The sequence below is a fragment of the Mirounga leonina genome, unplaced genomic scaffold (assembly GCF_011800145.1).
Source record: "Mirounga leonina isolate KUSES-001 unplaced genomic scaffold, KU_Mleo_1.0 Mir_168, whole genome shotgun sequence".
NCBI classification, from domain to species: Eukaryota; Metazoa; Chordata; class Mammalia; order Carnivora; family Phocidae; genus Mirounga; species Mirounga leonina.
The window spans coordinates 75,094,644-75,109,414 of NW_023270426.1; the positions used below are offsets into that span (position 1 = coordinate 75,094,644).

Genomic DNA, 14,771 nt, shown 5'->3' on the forward strand with positions numbered 1-14,771 from the left:
AACCCCCCACTCCAGCAACCCTCAGTTTGTTTCCTGCAATTAAGAATTCCTCATATCAGTGAGATCATATGATGCATGTCTTTCTCTGTTTGACTTATTTCGCTCAGCATAATACCCTCCAGTTCCATCCACGTCGTTGCAAATGGCAAGATCTCATTCCTTTTGATGGCTGCATAATATTCCATTGTATATATATACCACATCTTCTTTATCCATTCATCTGTCGAAAGACATCTTGGCTCTTTCCACAGTTTGGCTATTGTGGGCATTGCTGCTATAAACATCGGGGTGCACATACCCTTTCGGATCCCTACTTTTGTATCTTTGTGGTAAATACCCAGTAGTGCAATTGCTGGATCATATGGTAGCTCTATTTTCAACTTTTTGAGGAACCTCCATACTGTTTTCCAGAGTGGCTGCACCAGCTTGCATTCCCACCAACAGTGTAGGAGGGTTCCCCTTTCTCCGCATCCCCGCCAACATCTGTCATTTCCTGACTTGTTAATTTTAGCCATTCTGACTGGTTTGAGGTGGTATCTCATTGAGGTTTTGATTTGGATTTCCCTGATGCATGGCCTTTTCTTCTTGATCTACCCTTTGCAGAGCACTTATGTTTCAACATTTCTTGATATGCTAATCAATTACCATTTACCTACTTTTCATTTTCTTATGTTTTGTTGACATGTCTTATCTGTGGTTGTCCCCTTTTCTATTTTCTTTGTTATTGTGAATTTATACTTTAAGTAACTACATTATATTTTAGTGGGATTTTGGGAAGAAGTGGAGAAATAGCCATGTGTTCTATTTACCATGTTTAAGTGGAATTATACTCTTTTTTTTTTTTAAGATTTTATTTATTTATTAGAGAGAGAGCACAAGCAGGGAGAGTGGCCGGCAGAGAGAGAAGCAGGCCTCCCGCCGAGCAGGGAGCCCGATGTGGGACTCAGTCCCAGGACCCTGGGATCATGACCTGAGCTGAAGGCAGCCGCTTAACCGACTGGGCCACCCAGGCGCCCCTGGAATTAAACTCTTGAGAAAAGTAAGATAGTGAAAGTAACAAGAAATAGGATTAGTAGGTATAGAAGATCGAAGATTTGTGAGGTCAGGCCAGTGGAGGAATCATCAGTGTACACACTAAAGTGTCAAGTATTTTGGTAAGGGATAGATGGAGACAAATGCTAAAATAATTAAGGAAGTCAGGAGAGTTTTTGGATTGCAAAGGGGTTTAGGGAAAGTGATAAAGATTGGGAGGGATGGTTTAAATGGGCAGGATTGCCCTTCAAAGAGGAAATGTTGAGAGGTAACAGTGAACAATGGTTGGAAACCCGAAGAAAAACAAGGAATATGTCAGCCTTTCCTCTTAACACTGAAAAGTCATCATTTATTCTACCTAAAAAAAGTCCAGTATATCAATTTTTTTCTTTAGGGTATTGTGTTTTTGGTGTTGCATCTAAAAAAAACCCCACTGTTGCCTGACCTAAATTTGCTGAGTTTCTCCTTTGTTTGCACCTGGAAGTTTTATAGTTTTGCTTTATATTTAGGTTTATGATCCATTTTTAGTTAATTTTTATATAGGGGGCAAGGTATGATCAAAGTTTTTTTGCAAACAGATATCCATTTGTTCTAGCAACATTTGTTGAAAAGATTAAGCTTTCTCCTTTGCATTTTTGTTGAAAATCAGTTGACCATTATTTGTAAGCCTATTTCTACACACTTTATTTTGTTCCACTTGTGTTTTTGTCTGCCCTGACACCAATAACACACTTTTTATTTTGCTGTTTTATAATAATCACAAAGTCAGTAGTGTAATTTTTCTGTTCTTTTTTTTTCTTTCAAAATACTTTTGGCTATTTTAGTTCCTTTGCACTTCCGTATGAATTTTATTTATTTATTTATTTAAGATTTTATTTATTCATGAGAGACAGAGAGGCAGAGGCAGAGGCAGAAGCAGGCTCCCCACTGAGCAAGGAGACCAATTCGGGACCCGATTCCAGGACCCTGGGATCATGACCTGAGCTGAAGGCAGACGCTTAACCGACTGAGCCACCCAGGCATCCCCATATGAATTATAGAATTAGCTCGTCAATTTCTATTTTAAAAAGGCTACTGGATTATGGTTGGAATGCACTGACTATATAGATAAATTTGGGGAAAACGTGTATCTTAACAGTATTGGATCTTCCAGTCCATAAACATGGTATATATTTTCTTTAATTTTTCTGAGTAGTCTTCCAGTTTTCAGTGTACAGGACTTTCAGATTTATGTGTATTTCGTATTTTTTGATACTCTTGTAAATAGTATTTTTTCAAAATTTTAGTTTCCCATTGTTCATAATTATTTTGTATACTAATCTCGTAACCTAAACTTCGTGAAACTTGCTTATTTGTAGCTTTTTTGTAGATTGCTTTGGATTTTCTACACAGGTGATTATGTCTTCTGCACACAAAGACAATTTTCCTTCTTTTTCATTTGGATGTCTTTTATTTGCTTTTCTTTCATTTTTGCACTGGCTAGAACCTCTAGCACAAACCTGAATGGAAGTATAGACAACAGATATCCATGTCTTGTTGCTAATCTTAGGGGAAACACATTTAGTCTTTCATCATTAAGTATGCTGTTAGCTGTGAGTTTTTTGTAGATATCTTTTATAACCTTGTGGAAGCTTCTACTCCTACTTAGCTGAGAGTTTTTTTCATGCACTGATGTTGGGGTTTTGTCAAGGGGTTTATCTTTTTCTGCTTAGATGATTGTGTTGTTTTTTTCTTTTCAGCTTGATAATACATTCAGATGTACTCATTGATTTTCAGATGTTTCAAATGTTAAAACAATCTTGTATTTCTGGATTAAACCCCATCTAGTTTTATATATTGTCCTTTTTTTTTTTTAAATCTTTGTATTCAATTTGCTAAAACTTTTTTTTTTTTTTAATTATCTCAGTTTTATTGGTTTGCAGTTGTCTTTTCTTGTAATGTTGTGTGGTTTTGGTATCAGGGTAATGCTGGCCTCATAGGACAAGTTGGGAAGTATTTTCTCTTTAGTTTTCTTGTGAGGTTTGTGTAGAATTGTTTTTATTTCTTACTTAGATGTTTGATAGAATTCACCAATGAAATCATCAAGGCCTAAAGTTTTCTTTCAGAGAAGGTTTTTAATTATACATTTAACATTTAATATAGTGGGCTCTTCAGATAGTCTTTTTCTTCTTGAGTGAACTTTGGTAGGTTATGCTTTTCAAGGAATTTGTTCACTTTTGTCTAAGATGTCAAATTTTTTATGTTGTTTATTATTTTACATTATTGTCCTTTTAATACCTTTCTCATTCCTGATATTGGCAATTTTTGTCTTCTTTCTTTTTTTCCTGATCAGACAGGCTAGAGGTTTATCAACTTTACTGATACTATCTGAGAACTACCCTTTTGATTTCATTGATTTTCTATTTTCTATTGCATTTCTCCTCTGAAATCTATTAATTTTTTCCCACTTAATTTGGGTTTTATTTGCTCTTACTTACCCTCATTTAGTAAGTGGAAACAGATTATTGATTTAAGATCTATCTTCTTTTGTAATATAAGCTTATAGTTTTTTTTAATTTTCTGAGTACTGTTTTAGCTGAATCCTAGAACTTTTTATAAGCTTCTTTTCATTTTCTTTCAGTTCAGCATACATTTTAACTTTTGTTTTGATTTCTTTTTTGACCCATGTGTTCTTTCAAAGTCTGTTATTTAATTTCCAAATATTTGGGTTTTTTTTTTCCCAGAGACATTTTTGTTATTGATTTTGAACTTAGTTCCATTACTTTATAAGAGCCTATTTTGTACTTTTAAATTTATGAATACTTGTTTCATGGCCCAGAATATGGTCTGTTAAGGAACTGTTTCATGTACATGTGATATCCTTCTGTTGTTGGGTGGAGTGTTCTGTAAGTGACAGTTAGGTCAAGACGGTATATAGTGTTATTCAAGTCTTTTATTTCTTTACTCATTTTTGTCCACCTATTCTCTCAATTATTGAAAGATGAGTATTGAAATCTCTAATTATAATTGTGAATTTGTCTATTTCTCCTTGCAGTTTCATCAGTTTTTATTTCACGTATTGTGAATCTGTTATTAGTTACATAAATGCTTAGAATTGTTATGTGTTTTTTTTTTTTTTAATTTTATTTATTTGACAGAGAGAGACACAGCAAGAGAGGGAACACAAGCAGGGGGAGTGGGAGAGGGAGAAGCAGGCTCCCCGCAGAGCAAGGAGCCTGATGCGGGGCTCGATCCCAGGACCCTGGGATCATGACCTGAGCCGAAGGCAGACGCTCAACGACTGAGCCACCCAGGCACCCCTGTTATGTGTTTTTTTTTTTTTTTTTTGACGAATTAACTTGTGTATTAGGTGACTGATTTTTGAGGATTTTAAAATTCTTATGAATTGACTCATTTTTCATTTATGATGTTACCTTCTTTATTCCTCATAATATTCTTTGCTATGAAATCTACTCTGTCTGATGTTAATAGGACCATTTTGGCTTTCTTTTGGTTAATATTAGCATATTCTGTGTTTTTTATCCCATTTGGTTGTTATATTTAGAGTGGGTTTCTTGTAGGTAGCATGTGGTTGGGTCTTGCTTTGTTTCCTAATATGACAGTCACTGCCATTTAATTGGTGTGTTTAGAGTGTTTTCATTTAATGTGATTTTTTATATGGTCAGGTTTTAATCTATCAGTTTGCTATTTGTTTTCTCTTTGTCCTGTCTGCTTTTTCTTTTTCTTATTTTCCTTTTTTCTCTTCTTTTGGATTGAGTTTCTTTTTATGGTTCTGTTTTTACCTACTTTGTTGGGTTATCACCTATAATTGTTCATTGTGTTATTTTAGTGGTTGCTTGAGGGTTCATAGTATACATCTTTAACTTACTACACATTTATATTTTAGTCGTATATAGAACCTCATCTATAATAATATACTTGCAGTAGTATACTTTCATTTCTCCTGCCTATACTTTATGCTATTATTGTTATGCTTTTTAATTCTACTTGTATTATAAATCCCACAATATATTATTATTATTGCTGTAAATTATTATCTTTTGAATAATTTAAATAATAAGAATATAAGTCTTTATATTTACCCATTGAGTTACAACTCACTGTACTCTTCATTTCTTTGTGTAGATCCAGGTTTCTCTCTGGTATTATTTTTTTTCTGCTTGGACTTCCCTTAACATTTCTTATATTGGAAAACAAAAACATTCTTATGAATTCAGACAAACTCTGAATAAAAACTGTTGTTTCAGAGAACCATTTATTTTGAATTATTGTGTGGCACAGAAACTATACATTCTTCTTGGAATTTTATTGTTGTGTTTTAAAAATATTCAAGCAGGAAAGAAAGCAAGTAGTTGGAAGATATAGTCTGTAGAGAAAACCTATTTATAACAACTATTATTTAGGTGTTTTTCAGGTTTGAGTCATTTTGTTGATTATTTTCAATGCTTTCCTGTAATTATAGCTACAGTAGTTGTGTGTTCTTTGACTCATTGTCCAGGATAAATACTTTTTGGTATAATGAACTCAGAACTTTAAATTACTACCTGTTTATGGAATACTGATTTACCTCACCACACATCTGCTAGTTCAGAGGTGGAAGGATGATTTGCTTTTCTAAAAGATATAAATTTTTCCCTATATGTAATTTTCACTTTCCAAAATTTGAGTGAAGTGTTTACTTTTTTTAATATTGTGTATTCATCCTAATATAACTGGTACTATTTACCTTTATTGGTTTCTTAAGAGTGAAATAGGCATTTTAGGATTCATGCTAATTATTTTGGAAATCTGTGATGCTCTGTAGTGTATGCAGTGTAGTAAATGGTCTCTTTTTTTAGGGGGTGGAGCGATAGGGGAGAATAAAATTTCTATAAATGGAATCATTATTCCTCTTTTTCACTGTGAAATAAGAGAGGCATTATTTCTAGGAATTACTTTTGGTCACGAAACAACAACATAAAAGTCACATTTAGGAATGTAGAAAATCTTTTGAAAAATACATTTCAGGTAGAAACAGTATTTTATAATATAATATTAATATTCAGTTTACAACTCAGGATTCTGAAAAATGTTCTAAAACTTAAAAGTCTCAAACCAGTAATTTTGTTTCCTTGGGGGTAGGTGAATATGTATTATATGTATATTTATCTTAAAGTGGTGCTATTTATTTTTCTTTCTTTCTTTTTTTTTTTTTATGTTCAGTTAGGCAGCATATAGTGGTGCTATTTCTAATTATCCAGTGTGGTGCTGGTTTTGATTAGACAGAAGAAGATGCTGATTTCTTTTTCTTTCTTGCTTGCTTGCTTTTTCTTTCTTTCTTTCTATCTAAGATTTTTAATTTATTTATTTGACAGAGGGTGACACAGCGAGAGAGGGAACGCAAGCAGGGGGAGTGGGAGAGGGAGAAGCAGGCTTCCTGCCTAGCAGAGAGCCTGATGTGGGACTCGATCCCAGGACCCTGGGACCATGACCCAAGCTGAAGGCAGACGCTTAGATTTGAAGTGTAGGTCATTATTCTAGTTAGAAACACAAATAAAGTGCAGGCCATTTTTATTTTTACTTTCATATCAAGAATGACTCACTAATCTTGGCCTAGAAGGACTTACTCACTTTAGATGTTACTCATGCCACAAAGTAGGTAGCCTGAAGGAGTAGATAGATTTTCCTTGTGGTTGTTGGCCTCTAATTTAATGATAAAGTACTAAACAGGGATTAATTAAAGATTACTGTGTAATTTGTAACCAATTTATACAGTACTCTCATTAGTTTAGCTTAATAGTTATTCTTGAGATGCATGTATTTTGGGTATGTAGTAAGAGATGAAAGTAATCTTTTGATGCGGTGTCTTTAGGTTCCCATACTTCTGTATCCTCCAATATCTTAGCACATTAAGAGGTAGATTTATTAGCTGTGTGACCTTGGCAGATTATTTAATTTCTCTGCCACCGTTTATAAGATGAAGATATTTGCCTCAGAGTGTTGATATGAGGAGTATATAAGAGAAAGCCTGTGAACGTAGAAGAAGCAGATGTTAAAGAGGAGGAGCAGAGGGTCATCTAGACAGGCAAGGTTAGACTTAATAGGGGTGAAGTTGGGAGAAGGAATGGACACCATTAACCCCTCCTCTTGGTTCTGTGTTACATAAGATGTGAGAGAAGAAAACATCATTTATTTGACAGAGCTTCAGAAAAAGAGAGGGTCCTAGGTATAATGTCTGGTTTATAACTTCTGGGAGCAAATACAGAGTTTTAACTCTTTTCCCCAGAGGTTTATGGGGGGGGGGGGGGGGGGGGGGTTTTAAAAAGATTAGACTGAGCAGTAACTGGAAGGATTGGTTGGATTCCGGGAGGAAAGGGAAGTCTGCTTTTAAAGAAATGTTAAGCTGAAAGAGCCAATCAAGGAGATTTGGGGGGATATAGGAAATAAGGAATAACAAAACAACTGCCTTAGGACATGGGTGGGAAGAGAATGGGATGAACTAGGGTGGAGAACAGGTCTATCCCACTGAAGCTAGAGGGGAGTAGGCGAACATCTCCAGAAGCCCTACTGTAATTTATTGTTTTCTCTTTAAAACAGCCAAATAGGTCAGCCCTGTATTAACAAAAAACCACTAGAACTGGATCAACAAAGTAATCTTCTGTGCACATAAGCATAAAACTCAAGGAGTTTATGAGGATGACAGTATAGAGGGAAGTAGCTAAGTAGAGAAAAATCACAGGGTGCAAGAGCTGGAGGAGACTGCAGGGGTCTTTAACTCAGCACCTAACTTTTGGTAGGAGAAATTGCTGAGGTGATGTGATTTGCTTCTGAAGGGCAAAGGTTGCTCTGACCTGTTAGCTTTCTGGATATTGCTCTTTCTCAGAAGAACGAGAATTGTGAGGGACACTGAGTCTAGGAAGCTGGAAGAAAAAGTTGTAGGAAAGAAAAGGTAATGTAGTTTCCTTCTGGGTATGATCTGTGTTTAGATATCTAGATTTACTCTTTTTAATAGCAATAGTAATATTTTGGTAGTCATGTAGTTTCTGGAAATGGCCATCTGAGATTGGGCGATGAGTGAGCTAATGTGGCTCAGCATATATGGTACCAGTCTTTGGAACCCAACTAATGACTTCAATTAATTGATTATTTTGATTTTATTTTATCTTAAAAATATTCATTTATTTTTTGTTTACTTAGTATTTTTTATTCAGTATTTGTTTTGGTTATTGCATTAGTGTTTGTACTACTTACAAAGTACTACTACAAGGGCTTAAAAGTTTGAATCCTTCCATTGTTAGGAAGGCCAATTAAATAGAGAGGCCAAAATTCCCTGGACATTGAAGGACATATTTAATGCAGGTGATCCATCCCTCCCTGAGTCACCAAATAACTTCAGTTCTTTGGCTCTTTAAAAACTCCCACCAGGTGAAAATTATACCTGCTCTTCTAGATGCTATGACATACACTATGCAGGGAAGGAGACTAGCATATTCCTGCTCCATTTATAGGCAAAGAAACTGTAAATATAAGAAAAGATAAGATATCCAGCAATTCATCAAATGAATTATAAAATTGACGGTGTTTTGTATATATAATCAGCTTATTTTATGAAAATTATTATACTATCATTATGAAATGTTTGAATGTTCCAAAGCTATTTGCCTCAAATATAGTACCGATAGTGTAGTTGTTTTTCATGCTTCTTGTGCTTGGATTCATTGAGCTTCTTGAATCTGTGGGTTTTTTGGTTTTCATTGAGTTTTGAATGTTTTTAGCCATTATTTCTTCAAATACTTTTCCTATCCCTCCTCTGTCTCTTTGGGGTTTTCTAATTACACATATATTGGATGTCTAGAAGGTGTTCTGCAGCTCAGTGAGATTCCATTTATTTATTTCTACATTCTTTTTTTTTCTCAGTTTCATTTTTGATAGTTTATATTGCTATGTTTTATTGAGTTTTGTTAGGGAGCACAGTTAAGTTATGTGGAAAGAGCTTGATCCTTTGGATCTTGATTTTAAAATTTGTTAGGCAGGGTCAGAGCAGTGTGAACTCTGGGACTAATGACTCCCCACTAACAGGGCTCTACCCAGTGCCCCATGAATTATGAGTTTTCCTGGGGTAGCTGGTGGCAACAGACAATATTCCTGACCATATACAAACAGCAGGGACTGTTCCCTGTCATCTTTTCAGCCAGTTTTTTCTCCAGTTCATGTAGCTTCTTCCCGGGCATGCACTGATCAGTATTCTGCTGAATACCAGAGTAGGGCTCACTGCAAATCTCCAGGCTTCTCACTGGGCCTCCATCCTCTCCATTAGTCTGTGCCATGAACTCTAGCTGCCTTGTTCTTCGCAGACTCTCAGCTCCGCCTCCTCAACTCAGGGATTCTACTCATATCCCCTTTGGTTTCTCCTCCCTATGCTTGCAGCCTCTCAGGTCAGTAAGTCAGGGCAATTGTAGGGCTCAGCTTGTTTGTTTTCTTTCAGTGATCACTTCATGTCCTTCATAGCCTGATATCCAGTATCTTGAAAACTGTTATTTCTTATATTTTGTCCATTTTTTTTCTGGTAGAAGCGTAAATTTGGTTCCTGTTACTCCATCTTGACTGATTTTATTTTAAAATATTTTCCTAATGGCATTTTATTTTTCATCTGGTAAGGCATAATTAGCATTTATGAAATCAGACTATTTGTTTAGAATTAAAGATAATTCAGATCAGGTGAGGCTTTGCATTATTATTAAAAGAAAAGAAAATAAACATACAAGCAGTGTGAGGCCGAGTTTTCTCTTTGACCTTTTAATTTACCACTTGTAATGGCCGTGTCACTCCCCTGCCTAAGATTCTCTAGTTGGATGTTGTAATTAGTATAAAGTCAAACTTTTCACTCTCATGTTTTAAGTTTATGCTTGTTCTGGACTTATACTCCGATTTTCTCTTTGCATTTCCCTTAGGAAAGACTTCAGACAGAAAACTGGGGCAATTTCAGGTCTTTCACTTCTCTTTGGGATTCCAGTCCTGTGCTGCCTGTGGTCCTGTATCTGAAGACAGTTTCATACATTATGCTCAGTTTTCTAATTGTTTCAGTGGGAAGATGAACTTGATTCCAGTTACTATGTCAAGGCTAGATGAAGTGTGTTTAATTACTCTTTTCTCTCCTCTTTCTAGCCTTCTTCCTAGCACAAAGGAGTCATGGTCAATGATTTCTGGTTTCCTTCAGCTCATTTCTGAGTATCTTCTAATATGCATGATTAATTTGTTAACTATAAATTACTAATCCATAGAAATATAAACAGTCCTGGCAGGATCTGTACTTCGCATTTCATATCTGTTTGCTACTGTGGATGCCTCAGTGGAATAAAGTTCTTTCTGTGGAAACAGTCTAACATTTAATTTAAAAAATTAACTTAGACTTTATTTCCCCAAAGTAAGTTAGACTAGTTCTTTCTTTATGGAAGAGCTGCTAGTATTTTCTTTTATCTTTAACTGTTATTGTTTTATATTTTCCCACACTACCAAGTAATGATTAACAAAGTAACTCATCTTGTGCTATATTCTTTTACTTTTTTTTAAAAAGTTTTTTATTTAAGTAATCTCTACACCTCATGTGGGGCCCGAACTCACGACCCTGAGATCCAGGTGTCATACGCTCTTTTGACTGAGCCAGCCAGGTGCCCCTATATTATTTTACTTTAGATATTATTTTGGCTTCTAGTGTGATGAATGGTTTCCTGTTATGCATGAGAGCTGCGATTTAATTTCACAGAAGCATCTGTACTAAATTTGGAGTGATACATTCGATGCTGGTGTTTCATATTTTAGTAGGCTCTATATTTGGAAGTGCTATTATAGTGTTAGGTCCCAGTGTGTGTGTATTTTGAACAGCTTGTGGATGGAATTTGAAATGGAACATAAATCATTTTGGTTTTGATTAGTTCTAATATTTAAATTTTTACAAGGCAATTCAGGTTTGAAGACAAAAAAAATATTGTTATCTTTTCTATGTTTCACATATATCTTTATTTTTATGCTCTGTATTTTTTTTGATGCACATGCCCACACAAGATGTTTGTTCATCTTATAGAAATATCATTGTACTCTATAAATTATTTTGCAGTTTGACATTTTAGTCTCATTATATGCCTTGGGCTTTCCCTATATATTTCACATGAAGTTATCTTAATTTTTAATGGCTGCATTTCATTATAATTCATTTCTTTGATTTCTTATTGATGGACTCTTTTTGCTATTAAAACTGTGATAAATGTCCTTGTAAATATAATCTGTATACTTGTACAAATCTTATGTGTGAGATAAGTTCCAAAAAATAAAATTTCTGGGTATAAAGTTTGCCCACTTAGTATTTCAATAATTAACCTTTCCACTAACAGTGTGTTAGAGAACCTGTTTCCCCAAACTCTTACCTATAGAATGTATTGTTTTATTTAATTTTGTCAACCTGATACATGAAAAATAATAATTCCAATGGCTTAATTTGTGTTTTTTTATTATTAAAATATTTTTACTCAGAATCTCTCAGTTAGAGGCATTTTGGAAACAATATTAAATAACATTGTTGACATTAAGTGGCCTTATTTGTCTTTGACTCTTATGGGAATACTTCTATATATGACTATTAGGTATGCATTTTTGAAATGTCCCAAAACTGGCTATGAGATATTTTTCTTTCAATGGACTGTTTTGTCCTATTAATATTTTGTTTAAGATTTTGCATTGGCATTTATAAGAGAATTTATTTTTGTAGTATCTTTGCCACTTTTTGATGTCTGTGTTATGGTGATTTTAGGAACTTTTTTCATTGTCATTTCTTAGAAACATTTTAGGTAGTATCAAAGGTATTTAATGCATAAATGTTTGGAATTATTCATTAGCAAAACATTTTGAGCTTTGTATCTTATTAGAGATATTTTGATAATTGGTTCATGATAATCATGTAGTTCATGGTTATTGGTAATTTGCTGTCTGTTAATGTGAGGATTCAGTTAGGGAAATAGAACCTACACCAGGTAGGTTGCTTTATTTCTTTTCTTCATTTCTTTCTTTCAATAGAGAGGATTTGGTTTAGAGAAATATGTTTAAAAGTTTGGGGTAGGGAGGATGGGCAAAATACGTGAAGGAAATTAAGAGGTACAAACTTCTAGTTATAAAATATATAAGTCATGGGGATTTAAAATACAGCATAGGGAATATAGTCAGTAATGTAACTGATAACCTTGTATGGTGACAGATGGAAACTACACTTGTGGGAGCATGTCTTAATGTATTATATATCTATGTTATATATCTGAAACTTATATGTCAACTATATGTCAATTAAACATAACAACTATTTAAAAAATAAACTAATGAAAGACAGGTAGGAGAAAAACATTTTTTTCTCAAAAATTTTAGAATTTTGTCTTAATCTTTGGTGTTTCTCATTTCTTAGACTTAATTTTAGATACTTTATTTTCTTTTTTCCCATTATTGTCAGCTCTCCCTTTTAATGTTATTAACATTTTTTTTCTCTGATTGTTTTTATTTTTGACTAATTAATAAATACTTTTTTTTTCAATTCCCTCTTTGTAGTTTCCTTAGATTTTACATTGTTCTTCCTTTCCCAGCTTCTAAAATTGAATGTTTAATAAATTTATTTTTATTTTTTCTTACTTAGAAATGGAAGTGTAAAGACTGTGAATCTTGCAGCAAATTGAGCTCTATATCATTGATTTTGATAGTATATTACTTACTGTTATTTTCTAGGTCTTAGATTAGTTTTAAAAATGTTACTGTTTAGCCTATGCTATTTTTAGGCATGATTTAACTTTTTTCTTAAAAAGTTCTGTCTATTATTTTTTTCCTTAATTTTTTCCTTGTAAGAGGCAAGCTAGACAGTATAGTTAGTATGAACTATTTTCTGTTTTTGAAGAAATTTATAAAATTTTTTTGTAGCCCAGTATTACCTTAATTTTAAAAATATTCCATAGATTCTTTAAAAATAGGAATTTCCTATACCTATAGTATATAGATTTTTATATATAACAACAAATAAAACATATTCATTATTAAATTACTTAATCAGATATTCTGTATTACTTATTTTTTAAATTTATTTGCCACAGGTAGAGATGATTTAATTCTCCCAACTACTTTTGCTTTCTCATTTCATTTTCCACTGTTTTGCTTTGTGTGTTTTGATGTACTGTTTTCTGGAATGAAAAGATTCATGGTAGTTATATACTTATTGTAATGATATTCTTTTACGTCATAATGTGCCCTTATTTGTTTTGTATTTTGTGTCTAGAATTCAATTTTAAATCATTTGAACATAATGACTACTGAATCTTATTGTTCACATTTTTCTGGGGGATTTTTACTTGTCTTTTTGTTGTATGTTATTTTATTTTACTGATGTTACTTATTTATTGCCATAGTGAAATTTCCCACCTCTGATTTGATAATGTTTTCCTTTTTTTTTTTTTTAAGGTTTTATTTATTTATTTATTTGACAGAGAGAGAGAGACATAGCGAGAGAGGGAATACAAGCAGGGGGAGTGGGAGAGGGAGAAGCAGGCCTCCCGCGGAGCAGGGAGCCCGATGCGGGCCTCGATCCCAGGACCCTGGGATCATGACCTGAGCCAAAGGCAGACGCTTAACGACTGAGCCACCCAGGCACCCCATGTTTTCCTTTTCATAGATGTTTAACAGATGTGTTTAGTATAATTTTTATTCTGCAACTTATTTTTAATTGTTAGTAATTTTTTTCTTTTGTTTTCCTTTTTTTTTTAATGGACAGTGTTAACTTTTCTCAAAAATTACTTTTGATAATTTAGAAGGTCTGTATTATATGTTTTTTTCTAAACATTCACTTAACTGTTTAAGTTTTGAAACTTAAGAATTTTATACTTAAGTCTATATTTCTTTATTTACAAACTTTAGAAATAAAGCTGTCTATTGACTCTTCTATTTGAAAAGTTAGGAAATGGACACAATTACACTTTTCTTGCTATAGAATGTTTTCCCGATGTTGTGTTTTTTAGAGGGATATATAAATATATATAAAATATAAAATGAAAAAGACAAAGCTATAAGAATTATTAGGACATTTAGTTTGTTTTTAATCCATGTTGTATAGTTTTGTTTTTCACTGTTTTCGTCTTGGTTAAATTTTATATTTTAATTAATTCATTTTTAGAAGATTTTATTTATTTGAGAGAGAGAACATGAGTGGGGTGGGAGGGGCACAGGGGGAGGGAGAAGCAGGCTCCCAGCTGAGCAGGGAGCTTGATGTGGGGGCTCCATCCCAGGACCTGGGGATCATGACCTGAGCCTAAGGCAGATGCTTAATGACTGAGCCACCCAGGTGACCCTAAATTTTATATTTTAATGAAATATAAGTTTTAAATTGCTTTGTGATATCTAGAGCATATTAGTAGTTAGATTTTTGAATTTGAAAGTAAATATGATGAATTCATAGGCCACATTTTATTCAGTGTTCATAATAGCATTTCACAGCTACAAATGGCCTTTCTCCCTAAACAAATGTCCTGGAAGGTTAACTTTAAAAAAAATGTATGTTACAGTGTATCAGAAACCAGATTATCAAGTTAGACCCTGGTGACTTCTGACTATGACTAAGAATTTGCTTCTTTTATGCTATTATTTTGGTTTAGGTGCTTATTCAGTTCTAATTTAGGATTATATTGGAACATTAACAATGAAGAATAATTCTGTTCATTCATAGATCAAAAGTAATAGCATAA

At 33.6% G+C, this 14,771-nt stretch overlaps 1 protein-coding gene across 6 annotated transcripts in view; it reads left to right on the forward strand.

Annotated features, from left to right (window-relative positions):
* FER (FER tyrosine kinase) overlaps window positions 1–14,771 on the forward strand; it is a 412,363-nt gene that overhangs the window by 38,322 nt on the left and 359,270 nt on the right. The gene's annotated exons all lie outside the window — the stretch shown is intronic.